The 12877-nt window shown below is 34.8% G+C and overlaps 1 protein-coding gene and 1 long non-coding RNA gene across 6 annotated transcripts in view; one reads left to right on the top strand and one right to left on the bottom strand.

The window, feature by feature from the left end:
* The window catches only part of LOC103715117 (pentatricopeptide repeat-containing protein At3g02330, mitochondrial-like), a 33897-nt gene extending 27391 nt beyond the window's left edge, over window positions 1-6506 (top strand). For 2 of the 5 annotated variants that reach the window (XM_039123221.1, XM_039123215.1), the window contains 2 exons: window positions 36-125; window positions 2829-6506. The gene's annotated coding sequence lies outside the window, so the exon portion shown is untranslated. Of the gene's footprint in view, window positions 1-35; window positions 145-2828 lie in introns of all 5 variants that reach the window. The other 3 variants (XM_039123220.1, XM_039123219.1, XM_039123216.1) reach the window with 2 other exon arrangements.
* Window positions 6507-6791: 285 nt separating this feature from the next.
* LOC103715118 lies at window positions 6792-10888 on the bottom strand. The gene is made up of 3 exons (XR_605329.4): window positions 8081-10888; window positions 7761-7844; window positions 6792-7280 (listed from the first exon to the last, which is right to left on the bottom strand). It is a non-coding gene; the product is annotated as an uncharacterized LOC103715118 (long non-coding RNA).
* Between the last annotated feature and the right edge of the window lie 1989 nt (window positions 10889-12877).

Here is a 12877-nt window from a genome sequence, read left to right as displayed (position 1 = left end):
AATTCTAATTCTTGTTGGTTTATTATGAATTGCAGGAGAAAATATTTAAAATCAGATACATAAAGGTATGCTCCTCAGAATCAGCAGGATCCTCGTTTTCTTGATGATCGAATCTGTCAGAGCAAGTAAGAGTTCTAAATTGAGGTAGACATTGTTTTTAATTAAACACTATTACCAATGACTGCACTTCTTGTTTGTATATTCTTGGCCTTGGGTTTTACCTATGTTTAATTTAGTTTAGTTTGCCAGGGCACACCACTCTTGTTATTGAAAGAGTACTTCACATCTGTTGTACATTGCATTTCAGGATGACAATGGAAATTTTAGTGCCATGCTTGATTTGATAATATCCTTTAGGTATATTGTAGGTCCCAAATTGGACAATTTTAGATTATTCAGACATAATTGCTACCTCTTGAGGCGTTTTTGAAACATGTGATGAATTTTAGGTGATCGAGTAAGTCAAAGGTGGCATCATGAAGTAAAGCATCATAATTGTAGATTATGTGAGGAGGGTGTTATCTGCTAATATCAGTGGGCTATTAAATTTGACTAGTTAAGAATCCATTTAAAAAATTGACTAGTTAAGATAGACAAAATAGTAACCTGGCCTTTCTTTCAAAGATGATGCTGAGTTGTGTACCAAAATAGGATGATGCTGAGTTTTTGATAAGGTAGTAGACTTAGTGGAGGGGGAAGTTTTGTCTAGGCTTACAGATATCTTTGTGGTTTATCTATTTGACCAATGTGAAAATACTATGCAAATTTAAAGAAATGTGTTTTAGAATATCTCCAACTGAGTATGGGTTGATGCACCGGCAAGAAATCCATATAACGTCCAGTTTTCAGTTTGTAAGTCATGTAGAAGTGGTACATCACATTCAATAGTTTGGATCTTTGTTTTGGAATCGTTTATCTTCAAATTCAACCTGAGCAGATCTAGGCTCAAATCTAGGTTGCATTTGGCATCACTTTCATTTTTCATGAAAACTGAAACTAGTCTTTTTTTTTAAACCAAATCCCAAAACTTATTTGGTAGTCATTTGGGTTAAGTTTTGTGGCGGCGGCGGTGGTGGAGACCATGGTAGCAGTGGCATTGTCAATAGAGGCTGACGATGGTGGTGGTGGCAGTAGCGATAGAGGCAGTAGTGACGGCCATGGCTCTTTTGGTTTTCAAAAATTGTGAAAATTAGAGATTTTTTTTTAGTTCGGACAATTTATCGAAAGTGAGAAAGGATTTTCAAAAACTAAAAATGGAAACTTGGTTCTAAATGAAAACTGAAAGTTGGAAACTCGAGTTGATGCCAAACAAGCCCTAGTTTACCATGCATGGTTCAGGTGCGCACACTCCAACTGTCCAAATATCCAATTCTCCCGTATAGTTATTTTATATTATTATAATATCAAATTATTTTCATTTCTGAAAGTTACTTTTGCGTATTTATGCTCATCCCTCCAATTCCACGTCCTCAGAGATCTATAGACTTTTTTTTTACTCATTTTTGGTGGTTATTGCTGGTAGGCTTTTCCTACTGCTGCTAGTATGAAGCTGGCGATCTCCACCCCCTCCTATTCTTTGATCGCATCGGCCATTAAATCTTCGATAGCCCAAAATTCTCTCCCAGCTGGCAAATCCCTCCATGCTTATATCATCAAGATTGGATTTTTACATGAGACTGTTCTCTGTAACCATCTCCTCAACCTCCACTCTAAATCCACCCAACTTGACGATGCCCGCAAGCTCTTCGAAGAAATGCCTGAAAGAAACCTTATCTCTTATTGCACCTTGATATCTTCCAATTCTCGGTCCGGTGATCCCAATCTTGCCTTGCATTTGATGGCCCAGTTGCATAAACTAGCCCTTGAGCCCAACCAGTTCGTGTTCTCTAGCTCGATTGCAGCTTGTTCCAAGTCAAAATCTTTGAGCTTGGGGTAGCAAATGCATGCCCAAGTGATTGTCTCTGGTTTTGGATCAGACCCTTTCGTGAGTACTGCTCTAATTGACATGTACTCAAAGCTTGAATGTTAGAATTCATTTAGCAATGATGGGGACTGATGTGGGTGGCCATAAAGATTTTGGACTTTGGCATGGGTTGACCAGTCATGGAAGTCAATTCATGTGTATTTGCCAGATCCTTCCAACCAAACGCTCCCTATTTTGTTGTTGCCTATGTGGTTCAAGCTATCTTTTGCAAAAATTAGCCATACGCATCACCATCATGCATTGACAATGATCAATAGTCGATGCATTGTGCAAGTTATTTAGCCAGAGCCTCATGATCACAAACAATGACGAAAGGAAAAACTAAAATCCTGCAGAAGAAAGCGTCTGTGTGCATCTTATGTGGCAGTAGAGGATGTGGAGTCGGGGGGTAGTAGAATTGTATTGTCATTTTCTGTGTCCAATGAAGCTCCATATTTCTTAGCAAAGCCTTTGAATTCACTACTTTATATATCTCTAGATGTTAAAGGACTGGGTAAATTGTCTCGTCAGGAGTATAAGTGTTATGACACAATATATTTGCTGTACTCAGGCTGAGTATTTACAGATTATACGGTTCAAGGATGTGCTATTCTTACCCAAAATTTAGTATTGAGAAAAATCTTTTATGTTGTCAGTTTAATTAATTGTTCTTCGAAATTTAAAAAATCTGATGAAGTCAAAAATAGTCATTGTGGTATCACTCTTGTTCTTTTGGGACCTTTCTCTTTACGTATAAGTTTAATGAATGATTTTCCAAATTTGGCTGTCAACACGAATAACCACAGAGATATCCCCACAAGGGTTTGTTTGCTACTCATCCCTAATTTACATTTGTTATTTTCAGGATTTCTGGTTTGAAAGAGATTCATCCCTGTGGATGCTGCCTTGCATGAACAATGATCTTCTCAGTCATATCAAGAAAGCTGGTTTCTCAACTCTGCAGGACCTACTGGATCTTCCCGATGCAAATTTGCAGAGGTTGCGACAGTTTCCTTCTTCAGAGTTATACCACGTATAACTTTGCTGTATAAGTTATCTTAGTAGTTACCAGTGACCAATATTTATATAAGGTACAACTGCTTATAGCTTATCTCTCTTCTTCAGATGTTGTAATGTATCTTTATGAAGCTCATTTTTTTACTACTTGGTGAAAAATAGTTATTTTCATTCATAAGCAGTTAAAATTCATTAAATTTTATATAAAGCATGACTTAATCCATAAGAGCCTAAAACTTAAGGTTTCTGGATCATAAACATCAATTTTTTTTTTCATCTCTTCAATCTCAAAAGCTCTTCCCAAACAGACTTGTTTTGGCAACTAGAAGTCCGGTGAGTAAGCTTTTAGTCTACACTTGCTGCTTATGGTTTGTCCCGTCAAAATAATAACAAATTTCATTATTTCTTTTAGTAGATGACAATAAATTATTCGCTACTAATTATTAGTTTTTTAAAAAATTATAGTTTTACCTGCCCTATCTTTTTTTTAAAATATTTTTAATTAGATACTTTGAGTTACAGGAAATTTGATGCTGCTGTCTATAAACTAACCAACATCTTTAGTGTGTCGTCACCAAGGGCAAAAATATCTTTACCCTTTTTAAACTAGTTCATTCCAGTATCCCTAATTATCTCTCATTCCGTTCTGACCCTCCACTGCCGTTCTCCGGCATTTGTCGATGGTCATCTAGCCAGACCTTCAACCATCCTAGTTGCCTCTCAGCCAGCGAACAACACATCTCCTTTTTATGAGATGCATTTGGATAACATTCTTTTTCAATTGGGTATGGCTTCAACCATTCTTGGAGTTGGGCTAAGTTAACCACAGACATATTTTAATTAATAGTCGTATAACGGATATATCAAGTTATAGTGGTATTTTATAGTTTTGGTACCTAGAGTTTTGTGGTCACTCTATGCATAGCTATTCACTGATTGAAAAGCACTATATTTTTAGGGTACTAAAGATGTTTTAGATTTTTTATGCGAACCTAACTGACAAAAAGCTAATTGACTCGAGCAAAGATTGCGAACAATATATGAGTCTTTTAGTGAATACATCATTGATGCTAGAGGCAAGCCTATTATTACATTATTGAAGACAATAAAGAGACTAATGATGCAAAGATTTTAAGCAAAGAGAGATGGCTTGGAAAATTTTGATGTGGTTATATACCTGAAGATTCAAAAGGAAGTCCATTGCATTCAATTTTGTGGTTGCTTAAGGGGAAAAAGCTTTCCCCTATGTTGTCATGCTGTGGCAGCAATAATGTTTATGAGAAAGGAAGATGGTTGATGTAGAAGCTGGGATCACTCTGGCATCCTATGTTGTGATGTTGTGGCAGTAATAATATCATGAGGAAGTAATAATATCATTGATGCTAGAGGCAAGCCTATTATTACATTATTGAAGACAATAAAGAGACTAATGATGCAAAGATTTTAAGCAAAGAGAGATGGCTTGGAAAATTTTGATGTAGTTATATACCTGAAGATTCAAAATGAAGTCCATTGCATTCAATTTTGTGGTTGCTTAAGGGGAAAAAGCTTTCCCCTATGTTGTCATGCTGTGGCAGCAATAATGTTTATGAGAAAGGAAGATGGTTGATGTAGAAGCTGGGATCACTCTGGCATCCTATGTTGTGATGTTGTGGCAGTAATAATATCATGAGGAAGTAAGTTGAGGACTTTGTCGATAATCGATATTCCAAACCCACATTTATTGAAGCATATGAGTACATGATTTAGCCAGTCTCTGGCATGCAATCATGACCCAGAACAGCTCAGGGACTCTTTAAATAATTAGAAGAAGAGGCACCTTATTTGGATGTGACAAATGCCTCGAGGGCACAATTCAAGATAGCAGCTAAGTGGATATATAGCATAGGAGAGAGAGCATAGACTTCATCCAGCCAGCCTATAAGGATTCAAGATTTCAGTTGCCTATCTTTTGCCATTTTCAAACTCAAGGAATGTGAGTGCAACTAGGTAAAAGTAGGGGGGTGAGTTTAAACTTATGTTGGAGATATATAACTTAGGCCATATATTTTGACTTCAAAATATCCAAGACATTGTGAAATTGCTCGGAATCAGAAAGGTTTGGAGTGGTTCTGGTGCAGAATTTGAATGAAACAATGGTTTGGGATTAGTATAATTCCATCACTTGTTGCTTTTAGTACATTAGGTCAGGTAAAGCCCTTTGATTCAGCAAGTAAAGCCATTTGATTAAGCAGTCAATCTGACTCTTATTGCAGTAGCTGAGATAGTCCCTAAAACATCCAACCTAGGACTGTCCCAAAACATTCAACATTAGACCCCATTGATTGTGAACTTGAGACTCTTAATACACCACATGTTTAATATGAGACCCTATAAAACAGCTACCTGCAACAATCTATGAAGCCAGCATACAAAACATCAAACATTTGCTCTTTCTTTTCCAGCCATGAAGCATCAAACTTATTATTAGAGGTGGCGATCAGATCGGGTCGGGTCAGATTGGATATAAATCGGATCAAAAATTTGTCAACTTAAACTTGTCCTAATTATTAAACAGGCCAAAAATTTAGATCTGAAACCGACCTGTCTATTAAATAGGTAATACATGCATAACGAATTTATTAAATAAGTCAAATCAGGTTAAACGGGTTAAATAGGTTAAGTGGGTTTTTAACGGGTTAAGTAGATTTAAACGAGTTAACCAATTAAGCGAGTCAGTTTAAATAGAGTAGAAACATGTTAAGCAGATTTTAAATAGGTTAAATATATCTTAAAAAGGTTAAACAGGTTAAACGGGTTATCTGACCCAATTCAACCCGAATATTAAATAGGCTAAACAGATTAAATGTACCAAATGTCTGAGACCTGAACCCGATCCAAATGTCAAATAAATTAAACAAGTCATCCTATTTACGACCTGAACTCGTTTAGTCCAAATCTAAACCTGTTTATGGCAGGTTGACCACGAGTCAGATTGACGTGTCGGCTTATATTTTGCTAGCTCTACTTCTTATTGCGCTGCAAGAGCCTTTTAATGATTTCTCTCCATGCAAATCATGACAACGAACGTAACCACATTCGCAGTTTACTTGGAACATCAAGTTGAGATTGGAGATTGAACCGAAAAATGAAAGAATAATCAAGAAAATTAGAGCAACGACAACACATCTCGCATATTTTTGAAAAAAAGACCAACCAGGATTTATGTTGGTCGATGACATCCTTAATAATGTCGATAGGGTGAACTGAAGAGAACCGAAGCTTGCTTCAATTGCTTTCTCTCTCCCTCCTCTCCCTCTTTCCTCTCTCTCCCTCTCCATTCAAGTTTCTTTAAATGCCATGAAGCCTCAGTTACTTAGAGAAATAATTCGCGGTATCCTTAGTACCAAAACTCCATCCCGAATAACTGATATAAAGAACATTTTGATCCCACAACAAATTTATTTATCATGTGATCATCAGGTACAACTACTCTACTAACGTAGATGAACGTCGGAACTACATCAGAATAATTTGGTAATTCAAACGGCCCAAATGAAAAAAAATTAAAGAAGAAAAAGTGAGCAAGAATTGCTCAAATTAGAGAAGATGATATTATAATTTTTCTAATCCTTCTCAAAAATTTTAGCACATGCACGAGATTGCATATGCCCAATTGGCAGCAATTTAACAAGAGCCAGCAGCATCCAAAGCTACCACTCGAGCCACATGTATCCTGTTTCCGAAACAAGATGACACCAATAAAACATCCTGTTTTTAAGTAGAATTGTTAAATCTATAAGATTTTAGAAAAGAAAAAGTTCACACCGACTAAGAAAGAAATATGGTATCTAGTGTGTTTTTCTTTGAACTTCGTATAAATAAATTGAAAAATTATACAAAGCTTTCCAATATTAAAAACAAAAAAGTGAATTTCTGCTGTAGAAAACAACATTACAGTTTGAAGTGACCATTTTATACCCTTATTTGAAGTAAGGGAGAAGTTTGATTTTCATTTACAGCATTAAGTATCAACAACCATGCTACAAAAAATAGTGCTGCTCTGTTAGATGGCACCCACTAAGAAATTTTGGTAAAAGAGAATGCTCATAGATGGATACCAGTCACCACTTGTTCCTGTGATCATTTTCTGAGATGAAGATTAGTGCAGGCTAGACAAGAGCCTAGATTTGGATTGTGCCAGGACTCAAACTTTGCTGGAAAATAAAACTGCATATCAATCAAACATTCAAACATTAGGTGCACCAATTGACTGAGCCAGCTCCTCCAAGAGTTCCCTCTGCTCCATGGCTGCACATGCCTGCAAAGAACACGAGTGACAAAATATTCAGTTTTGTGAGATTTCTTGCATGATTAAACTAATTTAAACTTAGGAGCTGCATGAAGTTTCACTATTTTGTTTAAACTTGTCTTTTGTTGTACAGAAAGTTCTTTGAGACAGTAATTGTCATTAGTTCTTAGATGGCAAACTCAAAAAATGCTTTGATAAATTAAACCGGATATAACCTAGTTTATTGCAGAACTGAACTTGAGTTTACATCTCAATCATGGACATTTAAGAATATGCCTATATAACAGCATGACAACAATCACTCGCACCATAAAGAGAACAACTATTTGATTCATCGGCACCTCTTGTGGACATGTCTCGTACCTTAAAAAATGCTATATTAAAAGAATAAATAAATTATTTTCCCTATTCCATTTTTTTAAAAAAATGAATCACAAGCAAATCTAAGAAGGATCATAACTTAAACAGTCATTCCTCATGACCACAAACCTGAACGGCTGTCTCAATATTTCCAGAGAGAAAGGACGTGAGCTCAAAGTTCATCTTCAACCGGTGGTCGGTTACTCTATTATCCTACAAATCAATACAAAGTCATCAGATTATTAGATAGGATGGGGGAATCAAAGATCCCTGCATTATTATGATTTTATTTTTGAAAAAAAAAATGTTCTATTAGGGAAATTTGATCATCAACTATCCTGAGTTGAAACACATACGTCTATCAATCTTACGCACCTAATAGTGAAAATTGAATAAATTTATCCAACAGTTGGTCTTAATTCTGAAAATGGCAAAGATTATCTGTTTACCTTGTAATTGTATGTCCTTATTTTTTCTGCACGAGCACCAGTGCCAACCTACAATTTTCAAGCAATTTTTTGCAAATGCATATGATGGTTAAAGATTCATCATAATGATTATCCGATATAAATGTGATAAGGTTCTTACCCATCTCATTCAACAATGCTCAGAAAAAGTACTCAAACAAAACAGTCTAATTATCATATTTTATTATTATTTGAAAAGTTAGTGGGCATGCTAAAACAAAGCATATAACAAATAAACATCCAACTTCATTCAACCATGCTCAGAAAAAAGTACTAAAATAAAGCAATCTAGTTAATCATATATTATTATATTTGAAAGGTTACTCGGCATAAAGAAAACACATAAAAATAAAGGTAGGAGAATATCGATAAAAAAGAAAAACAACAAGTGCTTGCAAAATGTCAACCTCTTTTCCCTTTTCGGTTCATGTATGGTCTTTGTCTACTTGAGACACTTCTTAGCAGTTCAAGATAGACTATGATGTATATATGGTTTACTAAAGCAATAAATTTTGAGTGTTCTTAATGTCGAGATTCAAAAAGCCCAGGGGTTGTTTGGATGCCAGGTGTTCTAAAACGGATTTGCACAAATTATAAATTATATGACTTTTATTTAATTGTTGTTTGATTGCTTTTTATATAACTTCTTTTAGAAAACTGACAGATCATAAAACCTGAAAATTGAGTTTTATGAATATCAGCCTCACCGAAAAAATAAAAATTTAAAAATAAATTCACAAAACCTGTTTTACATAAACTCAGTTTTCATGATTATCTGTCTTACTAAAGCTTATAAACAACCAAACAGCCCATCAAATTCAGTTTACCATCTGGTGGAGCCAAATCAGTTTCAGTTTCTGCATTCGGCAGTTGTAGTGGCTCCAATTTTGGCAACATAAACCACAAAATAACAAGAAACTTTAGGAAGAAACATCAAATAGAAATATAATATAAAGACAGATAAAGCCAATGAGGAGAATATAGTAGACACCATCATAGAGAACATTGTATCAGCTGGGAGTCCAAGTGTTTTGCTTCAATTATTTGGGGCTCAAATATTTATCAACATAACAAATAAAAAAAATATAATGACAATAAATGGTAATCTAAATCTAAATGTCTGTTACCCTAAACCAAAGAAATGTGAATTATAAATCATCTTTATATAAACATAGCGGGCAAAAGAAATCCACAGATTCCCTGAAGTCCTGAACACTTGCAATATTTTGAATTAAAATTTGAAAATTTCATGAAAGATCCAAAAAATTTGAATAGAAAGATAACAAATCCACAAGTTCTAAATGAGAGGATTAAGAAATACATATAGAACTTAGGTTTCGGAACTTGATACCATATGAGAGGAGATTTAAGCTTGAGTCTCACAGATTAGAAATAAATTTTTACAAATTCACTTTTTTGGGATGCCTAAGTACACAACTTGGATCCACTTGACACCAGGAGGCTCTGAAGTTTTAATCTTCTCAATACTTGCAAAATCTGAATTTAATCTTTATAAAGTCCTTTTTGTGAAATTCAATTACATGATGAGATAACCAAAACAAGCACAAACGTCCCATATATACATAAAATTGAGCATTATATAGATCATTATCGGATGAGACTCTGAAAACAAACCCTTGTTTCACATTGGATTTGTTTTTGGAATTTCAAGTAAAAGTAAGACTAGGCTCACTTTGTAACCTGAGGACTTTTGTGGACTGAAGATGGATCTTTTTAAAAGAATTGAAACAATTATATACTAATATCATATGTACTTTAACTTTATCCAGAAATTATTGATAGGGAGATATTTTCAAATTATGAGCTTATATTTTCAAACTGATCCTGGTTGTCAGGATACAACAGACTGAAAAAATTAGAAAAAATATTTTATCACAACATATTTTATAATTCCAAGGGCATGGCAGTGGCACCCTTCCAAATAAACCCTAGTAAGGTATATAAATGAACTCCTCAACCCAAACACTGGTCCCTCTTCCCATTTTTCTAAAAGCTGGCCAGGCGCCCACCTAAACACTTGCCTTACGCAGAGCAGGCCTAAAGTGCCATGCCTAGGTGTGGCGGCAAGAATGTCATGAATGTCATGGGTTCGGGTTTATATAGGTCGAATGCCCATTAAGCCATAACCGACCTTTATAGTTAAATAATTTATCCCTTCCCCATTACCCGTTTATGCAATGCCATATGCCGTAACCCTAAGCTTCACTAAGAGAATGGAAGAGAGGGAAGATGATGAGCAGTTCCAATAGTCGAATTGTATCAGTAGTAGTAGTTCAGGAAGTTGGGCGGCCACCTAGGTGCCTGCCTAGAACCTAGGCACTGAGCAGCCCCCTAACTGCCCATTTCGCTCCTCCAGTCTTTTAAAAATAATGCCCCTTCCAACTACAGCACTACCTTATTTTTGACGGTAGAAAGTTTACGATCACCTTGGCAAATGAGGATCCATGAAGGCGATCCCAAGTAGTTGGGGAAAAGATGGATGGTTATGGTTGTTGCAGGTAGTTCAAGAGCACCTTCCTAATACAATAAAAGAATTCAAGTCTTCCTAAAGCAACAAGATTAAAATGAAATGGTCTATTTCTTATTGATTTTTTCCCAAATAAGACCTAACACATATTCTTAAACTAATGATACTTTTTTCTTAAGAATAGGAGGGAGTCCCATACGGGAGTCCCACCCATATATAACTACCACTGGACCTCCTCTCACCCTAGTAATATAATTACTCGAGGTCAAATCTCAGTAATAACACCACTTCAAGACTCACTCACCCCCCCCCCCCCCCCACCCCCTAAAACACCCCCAGCCACACCCGAACCCAATTTATAAGCAAAGGGGTATGACCATGGAAGTAACACTCAAACTATTCATACTTGAACACTTATATAAGGGGTGTCTAAGTTATTTTTCTAGCGCTAAATAGAAGGAAAAAGAGTGGTTAATTTTTTCATGTCTAGCAACCGAGCATGCATAATGCACGTTTAAAGGAAAGAACTGAAAATAAAATTTCAAATCACATTAAATAAAAACTATAAAAATATTATATAGATAAAAATAATATTCTTATAAATTGGATTATTATCAAGGAGAGAGACTTAAAAGGAAAAAATTACTATATAGAGATGGAAGATTTTAAATTAAAAATTTATGTCAATAAAAATTAAATTTTAAATGCTAATCATTCTAGAATAGTTTAGTTGGTTTGTGATTGGAGTGATACATGAATTAAGCAATTAAAATAGGAAAGAAAAAATAGATGCAAAAGAGCTAATACGCTACCTATTAATTTTCCAAAACTAGGAAGGCATTTGTTGATTGGTTGGATTTCCATTTTGCTAAGATTCGCCAAAGAGAGACAGGTGATTTTGAAAAAATATTATGGGCATTTTCATCTGGAAAGTTGGCAGATGGAATCTAAAGGAGATTACGCCAAAATTCAAAATCATCATTTCCATTATAATATAGAAAGATATAGTTTATTAAAAATGACAATTTTAAACTTTGGCGTACTTTTCTCTTGATTTAGATCATCAAATTTTCAGACCAAAAGTGCTTAATTTTTTTTCAAAATTATCAATCTTTTTTCATAGCTAAAATGGAAATCTGACCAAACAACATATGCTTGCCTTTTTTGTAGGAATAAATAAGGTAACATTTTAGCTCTCTTTCCTATATGTCTTTCCTATCTTAAGTACTTGATTCATTCATCTCTCTCCAATCATTGACCAACTAAATCATTAAAGATCAATTAACATTCAAATTTTATTTTTTTATTGTTAGAGTTGCTTAATTTAAAATCTTCCATCTAATATTGTAGTGTTTTCCTCTTAAGTTTCTCGTAACAATATATTTTATATAAGTAACATTTCATATTCATTTTAATAATTTGTATGTAAGGATTTAAAAACTAATATTCATTTGCTCTTTCTGCTAATGTGTATTTCACATGCCTAGTTGCCAGTATGTATGGAAGCCCTTTTCATATGAATATCTATATTACCGTAATGACCTTCTTCCTGAGGATTACTTCTTTCAACAAAATATTACTATCTATTTTTGGGAACATTAGAAGATGTTAAATAAGTTCACTCTTTCCCTTCATTTAATTCCCTTCACTTTATACCACCAATTTTATCATATATGATACAAATATACATTCTCCATTGCCAGTCCATTATGGCTACTCTCTTACCATATTCTTCACCAACTCATTTTTATCAAGCTAATCTATCACAATTTCATCTCACAGGGAAGGATTTTTCTCCTTTTTATTGATGGCTAGAATGTGATCGATCCAACAATCATTCAAGTCACATTTGTAGGGATCATCTACCATTGAAAAATCGTTAAAAGAAATTACATCAAGAAGATGATGACTAATTTTTAACATGATGAATAGGTAGAAGATCAATCGGTCCACGCAATAGTTACCATGGCTGCAAAATTTCTTTCAGGATACTTTGCCAAGATTTTTTTTTTATTTTTGAATCCTCCATTGACAATTTATACAATTTGAAAATTGCAACAAGACCAGCTCAGTTTGGTAAAATGTCAAAACACACTTAAAAAATGTTTCCCATCAATCTTCTTTCAACCAACATTCTGTAGGTGAGAAAAAATTGGCATCATGTATACGATGACAACATTGACCATCTTTACTACTTAATGGTGGCGACAAACAACTTGTATTGAGAGAGGGGCGAGAGAGAGAGAGAGAGAGATGACCTTTTTAAACATGAATGTTTTGAGTTCTCATCA

This window comes from Phoenix dactylifera, unplaced genomic scaffold, assembly GCF_009389715.1.
Source record: "Phoenix dactylifera cultivar Barhee BC4 unplaced genomic scaffold, palm_55x_up_171113_PBpolish2nd_filt_p 002219F, whole genome shotgun sequence".
Taxonomy (NCBI): Eukaryota; Viridiplantae; Streptophyta; class Magnoliopsida; order Arecales; family Arecaceae; genus Phoenix; species Phoenix dactylifera.
This window is presented reverse-complemented; position numbering and strand designations above follow the sequence as displayed.